At 41.6% G+C, this 12,711-nt stretch overlaps 1 protein-coding gene across 3 annotated transcripts in view; it reads left to right on the top strand.

The window, feature by feature from the left end:
• The first annotated feature begins 4,017 nt into the window (after positions 1-4,017).
• LOC106582903 (extracellular sulfatase Sulf-2) overlaps positions 4,018-12,711 on the top strand; it is a 61,236-nt gene continuing 52,542 nt past the window's right edge. Inside the window, exon 1 of one of the 3 annotated variants that reach the window (XM_014166504.2) lies at positions 4,018-4,465. The gene's annotated coding sequence lies outside the window, so the exon portion shown is untranslated. Of the gene's footprint in view, positions 4,466-5,953; positions 6,032-12,711 lie in introns of those variants that run through there. The other 2 variants (XM_014166501.2, XM_014166502.2) reach the window with 2 other exon arrangements.

Below are 12,711 nucleotides of genomic sequence, written 5' to 3'. Positions count from 1 at the left end.
AAGATCATAACATGTTGTCAGAAGTGCAATCAAATATAAGACAGGAGAGATTACTTCACAGAAATATTTTCATAATATTGTTCCTTGAGTTTTGTCTGAGATCAGAGTGATGAAAAGCAGCTAACGGCTAACCAGCTCTCTAATATTGCGAGTTTCATGGTTGCCATGGTGCCATGAGGAAGACAAGGCAGAGAGCTCTTGTACATTTGTAAATATTTTGTTGTTTTATTTTTATTGCATTTTTTTAACCAACCTTTTGTTTTTCATGACTTCTTGTGTGTTTCTGAGCTACAGTATGTATTTATTTGGGTCCCCATGAGCTTTTGCAGAGGGAGCAGCTATTCTTCCTGGTCCACAAAAAAAACACAAAACATGACAAGTAACCAAACACTGGTACACTGATAGACAAGGACAATCACACACATTTAACATAACACTTTGTATTCAGGACAATAACTGAATTGCTTTGCCATATTTGTTTTGCAGTATTACTTTAGTGCCTTATTGCAAACAGGATATCTGTTTTGGAATATTTTTATTCTGTACTGGCTTCCTTCTTTTCACTTTGTCAATTAGGTTAGTCTTGTGAAGTAACTGCAATGTTGTTGATTCATCCTCAGTTTTCCCCTATCAAAGCAATTCAACTATGTAACTGTTTTAAAGTCACCATTGGCCTCCCTGAGCAGTTTCCTTCCTCTCCGGCAACTGAGTTAGGAGGGTCGCCTGTGTCTTTGTAGTGACTGGGTGTATTGATACATCATCCAAAGTGTAATTAATAACTTCACCATGCTCAAAGGGATATTCAATGTCTGCTTTTTTCCCCCCATCTACCAATACAGTGCATTCGGAAAGTATTCAGATCCCTTCCCTTTTTCCACATTCTGGTATGTCATTAAAATCCAGACAGAAAATATTTACACAAGAAGCAACCTAATATCACACAGTCAACCTGTCATTTAATTTAGTAAGTTCACCATTCTGCCATTCTCACTGTTAAACATCGCACAGTGTTCATTATTCTAATGTGACTTATTCTAAAATGGATTTAAAAGATACATTCCCTCATCAATCTACACACAATCCCGCATAATGACAAAGCGAAAACAGGTTTTTTGAACTTTGTGCAAATGTATTCAAAATAAAAAACAGAAATACCTTATTTACATAAGTATTCAGACCCTTTGCTATGAGACTCAAAATTGAGCTCAGGTGCATCCTGTTTCCATTGATCATCCTTGAGATGTTTCTACAACTTGATTGGAGTTCACCTGTGGTAAATTGAATTGATTGGATTTGATTTGAAAAGGCACACACCTGTCTATATAAGGTCCCACTATTGACCGTTTCAGCAGAATTGAAGGTCCCCAAGAACACAGTGGCCTCCATCATTCCTAAATGGAAGAAGTTTGGAGCCACCAAGACTCTTCCTAGAGCTGGCTGCCTGGCCAAACTGAGCAATCGGGGGAGAAGGGCCTTGGTCAGGGAGGTGACCAAGAACCTGATGGTCACTCTGACAGAGCTCCAGAGTTCCTCTGTGGAGATGGGAGAACCTTCCAGAAGGACAACCATCTCTGCAGCACTCCACCAATCAGGCCATTATGGTAGAGTGGCCAGACGGAAGCCAATCCTCTATTAAAGGCACATAACAGCCCGCTTGGAGTTTGCCAAATGCACCTAAAGGACTCTCAGACCAAGAGAAACATGAATCTCTGGTCTGATGAAACCAAGATTGAACTCTTTGGCCTGAATGCCAAACGTCACGTCAGGAGGAAACCTGGCACCATCCCTACGGTGAAGCATGGTGGTGGCAGCATCATGTTGTGGGGATGTTTTTCAGCGGCAGAGACTGGGAGACTACTCAGGATAGATGGAAAGCAAAGTACAGAGAGATATTTGATCCTTGAGACTGGGCGACGGTTTACCTTCCAACAGGACAACAACCCTAAGCACACAGCCAAGACAACGCAGGAGTGGCTTCGGGACAAGTCTTTGAATGTCCTTGAGTGGCCCAGCCAGAGCCTGGACTTGAACCCGATTGAACGTCTCTGGAAAGACCTGAAAATAGCTGTGCAGCGACGCTCCCCATCCAACCTGACAGAGCTTCAGAGGATCTGCAGAGAAGAATGGGAGAAACTCCCCAAATACAGGTGGTGTAGTGTCATATCCAAGAAGACAATGCTTCAACAAAGTACTGAGTAAAGGGTCTTATGTACGTATGCTTATTTAAATGTCATATTATTTTTGATTTTTTGCAAGCATTTCTAAAAACCTGTTTTTGCTTTGTCATTATGGGGTATTTTTGTGATTATTGTGATGAGGGGAAATAAACAAATTAATCAATTTTAGAATAATTTTTTTATTTAACAAGGCAAGTCAGTTAAGAACAAATTCTTATATACAATGACAGCCTAGGAACAGTGGGTTAACTGCCTTGTTCAGGGGCAGAACGACAGCTTTTTACTTTATCAGCTCAGGGATTTGATCTTGCAACCTTTCAGTTACTGGCCCAACGCTCTAACCACTAGGCTACCTGTCGCCCCATTACAGACTTAGAATAATAAAATGTGGAAAAGTGAAGGGGTCTGAATACTTTCCGAATGCACTGTAGGTTCCCTTCTTTGCGAGGCATTGGAAAACCTCTTCGGTCTTTGTGGAGTCTGTGTTTGAAATTCACTGCTCGACTGAGGGACCTTACAGATAACTGTCTGTGCGCGGTACAGAGATGAGGTAGTCGTTTAAAAATCATGTTAAACAGTATTATTTTACACAGAGTGAGTCCATCTAACTTATTATGGGACTTGTTAAGCACATTTTTACTCCTGAACTTATTTAGGCTTGCCATAACAAAGGGATTGAATAACTTATTGACTCAAGACATTTCAGCTTTTCATTTTTTATTCATTTGTAAATATTTCTAAAAACATAATTCCACTTTGACATTATGGGAAATTGTGTGTAGGCCAGTGATAAAAAAATTCAATTGAATGTATTTTAATTCAGGCTGTAACACAACAAAATGTGGAAAAAGAGGTGTGAATACCTTCAGAAGGCACTGTACAGTACATTATAATGGAGAGATTTAGGGATGTGTATGGAAAATGGTGCTCTGTTTCATGCTGACAGGTTTGTGTTTGTTTGTGTAAGTGCATTCGTGTATGGGTTTGTGTGTTTATGTGTGTGTGTGTGTGTGTGTGTGTGTGTGTGTTTGGTTGGGCATGTATCAGGACTGTGCACAGACCTTTTCGGGGGCAGGTGCTCAAAAACAATAAAGGGCAACTGTCACAGATTTGTTGAGCAATTATGACTTTGATTATTTAATGACATAAAAGCAATAGATGGCCACATCTTAATGGCTAATTAAATTACACATCTTTAATGCGAATTTAACAACGACTTGCGGGTGGTGGGTTCAGAACAACAACGACAAAAACTGTATACAAAAAAGTGCCGTTTATTTTTTTTTACCCAAACTAAAGAGCACTTAAGAGACTGGAAGGGCGAAGTGGAATGCGCTCTGCACAGGTAAAGCTCTATCTGTGCACTTGCCTGATGTGCATTTGTTTGTCCATTAATGCATATTCCTCTCTGCAGCTTGTTGGTGTCTGATCCTCTTAAGGGGCCATGCCAGCCAGCCTTATAGAAGTACCAGGCTCATAAATATGGTGCCAAGCTCTCCCTCTCCTCTCCCGCCCTCCAGCATTAAGATTGATCCCTGGTTCCCTCCCCTTCCTTTCTCTCTCTCCTCTCCCTGGCCCTGCCTTTATGAGCCTGTGAATAGGTGAAACACACATGCTCCAACAGATGGCCAGAGCTGCCCTGATTCACTCACACACACACCACAGCCACATGAATGAGAGCGGAGCGAGAGAAAGAGACAGTGAGAAAAAGAAGGTGAAACTGAAAACTAGAAAGAGAGGAGAACGATATAGGAAGAAAAGAGTGGGAGAAAAAGAGAAGGGTGGGAGAGAGAAAGAGAGAGGGAGGAGGACAACGAGGAGAAAGAGAGATTGCAAATCAGAGGGAGTGTAGGAAAATGATAGAGCTAGAGCATGTCAGGAGTGTGTTGGAGTGAGCGTTAAAAAGTGCAAGACAATATGTGATAGAGAGGGAGAGGGAGGGAGAGACAGAGATGCGGCGAAAAGGGGAGTGAGGCGAAATTGAATTGTAGATAGAGGGACCTTCTCTCCTCCTCCTTCCCTCCCTCTTTTATCAATCTCCTCTGAAACCACGCCTCCCTCCTTTCACTTGGGTGTGCATCTATAACAGTGGGCGGGTGTGTGGGGGTTAGACTCTCAGACTGCCAGCAGAGCGGATAGTAGGGCACAGGACAGGAGTGTGTCCAAGACTGGTCAGAGCAGGTGTATGCCTGTGTGTGAGCTGACGGACGGAGCTCTGTGTGCATCCTGTGTGTGTCGCCTCACCCGCTCCACCCAGGGACATCGCTTCTGAGGAGCACAGCTGCGAGGTACAGTACTGTAGCTTTGCACTTTACTTTACACTTCTCCTTTGCTCTCCATTGCACTCGCCTCTATTAGATTTACTCTCACCTCCACAACCACCTCCACCAGCATCATCATCTCGTCTGCATAACGGTGGAGGAGGATGTGGACACTCACATGCATGTGGCAGAGAACTCCTTCACAAAGTATCTGACTTTTCATTGGGCTGTTGTGGAATAGACGTATCTGCAGTTTGGATCCATCTATTCATTATAAGTTGGTGCGTTAAATGAAAAGTCATTATAAATGAACAGTCACGTTTTCATTAGGCATGTAGCTTTGTTATAGGCATTGATACAGTAAGTCACTGTACCATGGTAGTGGGTGACATTAGATGCCAATACTGTGCCTAGTAGCTGAGTGTTTCAGTTCTTTTATAATAGGGCACTGGTTTTAAAGATTATTCTGACATGATGAATTGTCATTTCCTCAAGTTGACCATTTCCCCCAGGTTTATCAAGAGTGGAGTTTAGGAGATTGATCCATCTTGGAGAGCTTTGTTCTGCCAACACTGACATGGCTTCTACTTGTTCTTGGTGTAGTTTATGTTTTTTTGTGTATTAGTTTTGGTAACGGTATTGTTTTCGATTCTCTCTCTGGTTCGCATTGACATAATTGATCTTGAATTGATATATTGATGAGTGTTCATGCACAACAATTATCCCAATACAATACAAAGAAGTTACTGGTTTGAATTGCTCCAAATGTGTCAACTTCTTATACTTTTGTGAGATTGAAGTGTATAAAACCATACTGTTTCTGTTCCAGTAAAAACCGCTCTACTATCCCAGGCAGTAGGCTAGACTAGGTTAGATGTTTACCTAATGTTTTGTCAGTGTCTTTATGGGTGAAAAGGATCAGGCGGTAGTGAGTGCTCTCTGAGTGATGAGATAGAGAGTAGAGGGCGCTGGTTTTGACCTGGACCTGAAATATTTATTGCTGAGACTGGATGGCTGCCTGGCTGGCTGGCTCGCTGGCTGCTGTTTACTGACTGGAGGGATGAGGGGATGGAGGGCCTTTGGTTAGTGGTGGCAGAAATCAGTGGTTAAGACATTCATTATTTACTGTGCACTCCGCAGCTGGAGGCTGGATCTAACCCCCAGATCAACTGGCCTCTTTTCTCTGCTAGAGTGGAGATGGCTGCTCCTGTTTTGTCTACCTGTCAGCTAACCCCTAAGCACTCCGCTAGTTCACCCACACATACGCACAAGCACAGATGCACGCATGGGCTACGTACACACATGCATGCACATACATACATACACACGCACACACACACACACACACACACACACACACACACACACACACACACACACACACACACACACACACACACACACACACACACACACACACACACACACACACACACACAGTAGACATCCCAGTACCTTGTATGATCTGTCTCTCTTTCTCCTCACACACACTCAGCAGGAGTCTTGACCTGGAGACCTGTTGGAAGGCTGTCTGCTGTGGCTCAGAGTGAACGCGTTAAAGGACTTATGGACTCCACAGAGAGGGTTGCTTGTGTAGGCTATGTGTAAAAAGCGAGAGTGTGCTTGGAGAGAGTTTGGTTCCAAGCTCTGCATATGTGTATTCATCTAGAATGTTCTGTAGGTTCTGCATGTAGAGGCTGTAGAATTGACCGTTGTTGAATTAAGTACAGGACACATCTGGTGTCTCCCAGCCAGGGGGAAGATATATTGGCAGGCCATGACACACTAATCACAGAGCCAGCCAACAGGGGCACACACACACACCACACACGTACAGTGACAGGAGGCAGATTTCGGTAACAGTGACAAAACTCAAGGTGACATGGCTGGCTGTCTGACTCCTGCCTTTAGTGTGGCTGCTCACTTTACCTCCACTTTTCATTAAGCTGGTTAGGTCGAACATAGGCCTACCAAGAGGATGAAGGTGGTGAGGTGATGAAATGATACTCAAAGACTAAGATGCGAAGAGCATGATTCAAATTTGAGAATGATTTGGAGGATTGTGACTGTCTACACCCTGATACTACTTATCATCTAAGAAAATATGTTTGGTAATGTAATAAGTGAGGCCTTTAACTAGTGCTCCTGTTCCCCTCTGAGTTTCCTGTTCAGCGGTATGAGCTGCTGTGAGCTGGGCCTTGTGATGAGAAGGTATCTGGAGATAACTATTTAAATCTCAACCTGCAGCTCTTCTCTTTAATAATAGTAGCTGAGATGGCCTCTTTATTGGTTTGTTTTGTTATTTTTTTGTTTTGGAGGGTTACAGGTCAATTGTTCTTTGACGAGCACCAATTATTCTCACTTTTGATAATTCTAATGTTATCATTTCTAATAGTAATCGTATCCACTGGCGAATTGAGAGAGAGAGAGTGAGGTGATTGCCGTCCAAGAGCCAACATCTTTTTTTGCGGCAGTGCTGGCTGCCAGCAGTAATCGTTTCATATTGATTGAGAAATTCAAGGAGCTACCATTGTTAATCGATGCAAAGCATTGAATATTTACATTCATGCACTTCAAAATGAATTTCGTAAACATTTCCCCAGAAGCGTTTAACTGCAGGGCACTCCCACATCATATGAAGGAATGTGCCTACCTGATTTTTGGGACACAGTGAACAGTTGGGAGTATGGGCCAATTTCATCGTAAAACATTTCCTTGGTGTTAAATAGTCTGTGAACATCCTTCAAATGTATAAGTTGATGGTACATATTCTGTTCTAGTTAAAGGGTTACCTTTACCCTGGACCATAATTTTTTATGATTAGCTCAGAATATAAGCTTTCCAGAAGTTGTTTATATATTATAGAGATCAGCCCTTTCGTAAGCCCAGATCATTTATTTTTAATGTCACGACTTCTGCCAAAGCCGATGCCTCTTCTTGTTCGGGCGGTGTTCGGCAGTCGAAGTCGCCGGTCTTCTAGCCATCACTGATCCATTTTTCATTTTCCATTTGTTTTGTCTCATTTTTCCACACACCTGGTTCTCATTTCCCTCATTATGTGTTTTCCCCATGTCTTTGTGTGGTATTGTTTATCTGTTCATGTATGCGCATGTTAGGCTGGTTAAGCTGGGTTATGTTAAACCCTTATTTGTATTTCGTGTTAGTTTGTGCCGTGTGCTTTTGGGTCGCCAAATAAAAGGCTCTGTTTTGCTACCAACCAGCAATAGGAGACAACCTATTTATCTCTATTCTCAGCCAGGGGGTGGAAGAATCATGTCTAAATCAATTTAGGATGGGATGAAATGCTAGTGCCTGGAAATACCATTTAAAGTTTAGGACGGATAGTCCTCGTACATGCAAGTTTGTTCATTCTATCTAGGATCGCTTACCTTGCCATGTACATTTTGAAACCGCGCTATGAATTTTATCCCAATAGCCAGAAGGTGGAGACAAGGGAACCAGTGAACTACAGAAATTCAGCCGTGGTAATATATTTATTTTGACAATAGATATTCTGTCGGTTGAAGCAACTGTGATATTAGTCCATCTACTGAGGTCAGATAGAATTGATTTGATAATTTCAGATGAAGCTGAATTTGTCTATGATCTTCAAAGCTTCTGGGAGCGATTGAGATAAATTGTCAAGATAAAGTAAGATATCGTCGGCGTAAAGTGAAATGACGTGATCTGTAGAATTGAGAGATATTGGTGTAATTTCTTTCGATTGTCGAATTGCCTTGGTCAGGGGCTCCATAGACCATAAAAATAGGAGAGGTGAGATGAGATCACCTTGCCTGCTACTCCCAGTTATTCTGAACGGAACAGAGCAGGTACTGACTGTTATTACTATGGCTGAGGAATTGGCATAAAGTATTTTGATTAAATTAATGAAATTGGAGCCAAGTCCCATATGTTCCAAAACTGACCAAAGATATGATCATTCTAGTCTATCAAAATGATTGTTCTGCATCGAGAGCTAGAACTGTCCAAGGTGCTTTGGTTTCTGATGAAGCATGTAAGATATGTAATAGACGACGGAGGTTATCTGAGGGTATTTATTTTTTAAGGAACCCGCTTTGGTCCAGATTTACCAATTTGGGTAAGTAAGTTTCATGATGGGATGACATATTTTTTTTAATGAGATTAATATCTGTGTTTATCAAAGACAGTGGGTGATAAATATAAAAAAGCTAAATTAGTGCTGTATTTAAATCACTTCCAAATTAAGGTTTGTGAATGGCTGTGTTAATCATTTCAAGTAACAGTGGACATAATTGGTTACAGAATGTTAAATACTGTAGACCTCAGGAGGATGGCCTCTTTGATTAAGGTTTTGAAGTGCCACTTTTCTGATGATGTCCAAAGAGAGAAGCATGAGAATGTGTAAGAGAGGAAGAGATAAAGAAAAGATGTGTGTTTATATACACTCATCGGCCCGTTTATTAGGTACACCACCCAGTTCAAGAAAATGGATCGCTCCTACAGACAGTGAGTCACGTGGCTGTGGCTTGCTGTATAAAGCAAGCAGACAGGCATCGTGGCATTCAGTTACTGTTTGTTAGAACAGTATTGAATGTTAGAATTGGCAAAACGAGTGACCTAAGTGACTTTGAGCCTGATATGATCGTCAGTACCAGGCACGCTGGATCCAGTATCTCAGAAACGGCCATCCTCCTGGGCTTTTCATGCACGACAGTGACTAGGGTTAACAGAGAACGGTGAAAACTGCTCCTTGGTGAGAAAGGTCAAAAGAGAATGGCAAGAGTTGTGCAAGCTAACAGGCGGGCCACAAACAGACAAATAACGGCGCAGTACAACAGTGGTGTGCAAAACGACATCTCATAACACACAACTCGTCGAGCCTTGTCACGGATGGGCTATTGTAGAAGACAACCACAGCGGGTCCCACTCCTATCCGCGAAAAACAAGAAGAAGCGGTTCCAGTGGGCACGTGATCACCAACACTGGACAATTGAGGAGTGGAAAAACATCACCTGGTCCAATGAATCTTGTTTCCTGTTGAGTCATGCTGATGGTAGAGTCAGGATTTAGCATATGCAGCATGAGTCTATGGACCCATCCTGCCTGATATGAACGGTAGTGTCTGGTGGCGCAGGTGTACCGCCGTCCAATCTGCAGCAACTGCGTTATGTCATCGTGTCAGCATGGACCAACATCCCTGAGGAACGTTTCCGACTTGTAGAATCCATGCCCCAAAGAATTCAGGCTGTTATGGAGGCAAAGAGTTTTTAACAATTTTTTTTAACCTTTATTTAACTAGGCAGGTCAGTTAAGAACAAATTCTTATTTTCAATGATGGCCTAGGAACAGTGGGTTAACTGCCTTGTTCAGGGGCAGAACAACAGATTTGTACCTTGTCAGCTCGGGGATTTGAACTTGCAACCTTTCGATTACTAGTCCAACGCTCTAACCAGTAGGCCACCCTGCAGCCCCAGTACTATATGGATGTACCTAAAATTCTGTCCGGTGAGTGTATGTGTGTGTGTTTGCAATCTTCTGTGTATGCTGTATGTCTGGAGGCTTGTGCAATGTAATTTCAATCTGCTATCTATGTGAGCGGTGCTGCAATGTAGGTATCCTGCATTGAAATATAATTACACCCATCCAGTCAGCTCCGGAGTGGAGACTTCAGAGTCCTGCATCTTTCACTGGACATATCAATCACTAGTGTTGTCAGTGAGATTCATGCCTTTGATTTCAACTAGATCGCTGCTTTTGTGACGTCCTCTGATCAGTTTTTCCTTGGCGTCATGGTTTTGAATTATTTATGAAATGAACTTTGAAAGTTTCACTCATATTTTTAAGAGCAGAAATCTTGAGGTCGGAAACCCTTCTGAGTATGAGATGCTTTTGTTGAGGCCACAAGGCACAAGCATCCTTATCATCATCCCAATTACCATCATGGTCATCATCATCTTCTGCATCACTGCCACCCCCATTTTCAACATTATGTTATTTTCTAGCTACCCATCTTCATCATTACTATTTCATACCTCTCTCTCTGCATACTGACTGTGGTCCCCATTAAGACAGTAGCACCAAACAAACCAGGGTTGTGGTCAATTCCACAAATTCTATTTTATTTCAATTCTCTCTCTCCCTGTAACTTCCATGTCAATCAATTCAAATTCCAGGTCAGTCTTTGAATTCAGAGATAACTCAATTCCTCTGAATTCCATTGTTATACACATTCCAAGAATAAAATTCCCTTAGGCTTTCAGGCTGATCATGCAACTGTTCAGACAGCCTATGTAACTATGCTGGAATACATGTTTAAATTATTTAAAAAATATCTTACCATCAAGGTTTGATACTATGTGCATTAATTCCATGAACTGACAAATGTAAAAATATTGAATTCCAGTTCAATTCCAAAGATTAAATGTTTTTACAATTCCAATTCCGAATTTCTAATTAAATTGGAATTGACCCCAAACCTGAAACAAACACACCCTCCCTTCCCTCCTCCCTCTTGGACAACAGGGAGGGACAACAATCGATGTCAGCTCTCAGATAACAGTGGCGCTAAGTGGTCCATCGATGCTATGATTAAATGAGTACAGGATGCAGTGGTGCAATTGGAACCAATATTAAAGGCGCCATGGTAAGCAACAGGGAGAAGAGAAGAAAGGTGATAGGATTAGGACTGAGTGATGTTACTGACAGAGACAATGAGTTCCCCGTGTTTTCTCATCTTTGAGCATTTAAATAGTCATTTGGGGTGCTGCTGGGTCCAAATGATAGCATTGCTGAAACCTAGATTTTAGCTTTTGCTGCTTGAAGATATTGTAACATACCAAGTGAAGGTTTGTCTATTTTCATTACAACTCCATGTTATGATGACTGCAGATAAAGAGGTAAATGATGAATGGGTTCTCGTAATGATTCAGTGGTTCATCATTTAGACAGCTGTAGGCCTATGCACATCTGCAAATCTATTTGGTAGCATTCCTGAGGGGCCCACAGCAAATACTCAGCTACTTATACGAGTAACAAGATTACAACTGCTTCTGACACGATTTTCTCCAATAGCTGTGTGCTTCGTCTCATCATTGATTTGAGCCTGGTCTCATAGACTAGATGTAACATAGTACATTTAAATCCGGGACACTCAAATTAGTATGTTATGTTATGTTTGGTATGGTTACATAAGACATATGGTTACTTAAGGCAAAAATGTAATTAGGTTGGTTGGTTGGGGTGGATGAGTAGGCGAATAATGCAGATGTCTAGCAACCCAAAAGTTGTGAGTTTGAATCTCATCATGGACAACTTTAGCATTTGAGCTAATTAGCAACTTTTTAACTTCTAAATACTTTTCAGCTACTTTGCAACTACTAGCATGTTAGCTAACCCTTCCCAAACCCTTCCCCTAACCTTAACCCTTTAACCTAACTCCTAAACTTAACCTTAACCCTAATCTCTAACCCTTAGCCTAGCTAACATTAGCCAACTAGCTAACATTATCCACCTAACCACCTAGATATAATTCTTAACATATCATACATTTTGCAAATTTGTAACATATTGTACATTTTGCTAATTCGTTACATATGATCGAATTGTAATATTATACAAAATGGGTGATGGACAACCACAAATGAATAGATATCAAATTAAACGTAACATATCATACTAAATTGAGTGTCTTAGATTTCCGTAAAGAATAATATGAAATGCTCTGTGGCCAGGTTGTTCATTTCCATTTCTCCCAATTTCCCCCTGACTTTTCTCTCTCTTTCTCCCAGTGTTGAGAGGTCCCTGCCCAAGTCTGTCATCTTCTTCCCCGTTCCCTCCTTTCCACTCCCTGCCTGGTCCAGCCATTGTGGTGCCTAATAAGGTTTATGGAATTACAGATCTCTAAAATTGGATTTTTCACTCCACTAAAGCATGGGGATTAGCGGTTTAGTACTTGGTGCATTAGGGCCTCTGACCTGTAACTGAACTGCTTTGGTTAAGGGCCCCCAAGGTGGACAGATTAAGGGACGGAAAAATGTGGGCTCTCTCATCCCTGTCTGTCTAATCTTCTCTTTCTGATTTAAGCCTCAATATTCTTTGCTCTGCTTGGTTTTAAATTTTTTTTAATTTCACCTTTATTTAACCAGGTAGGCTAGTTGAGAACAAGTTCTCATTTGCCACTGCGACCTGGCCAAGATAAAGCAAAGCAATTCGACACATACAACAACACAGAGTTACACATGGAATAAACAAAACATACAGTCAATAATACAGTAGAACAAAAGAAAATTAGT

The sequence above is a fragment of the Salmo salar genome, chromosome ssa22 (assembly GCF_905237065.1).
Source record: "Salmo salar chromosome ssa22, Ssal_v3.1, whole genome shotgun sequence".
Classification (NCBI taxonomy): Eukaryota; Metazoa; Chordata; class Actinopteri; order Salmoniformes; family Salmonidae; genus Salmo; species Salmo salar.
The sequence above is the reverse complement of the archived record's forward strand: the minus strand, read 5'-3'. Positions and strand labels throughout refer to the sequence as shown.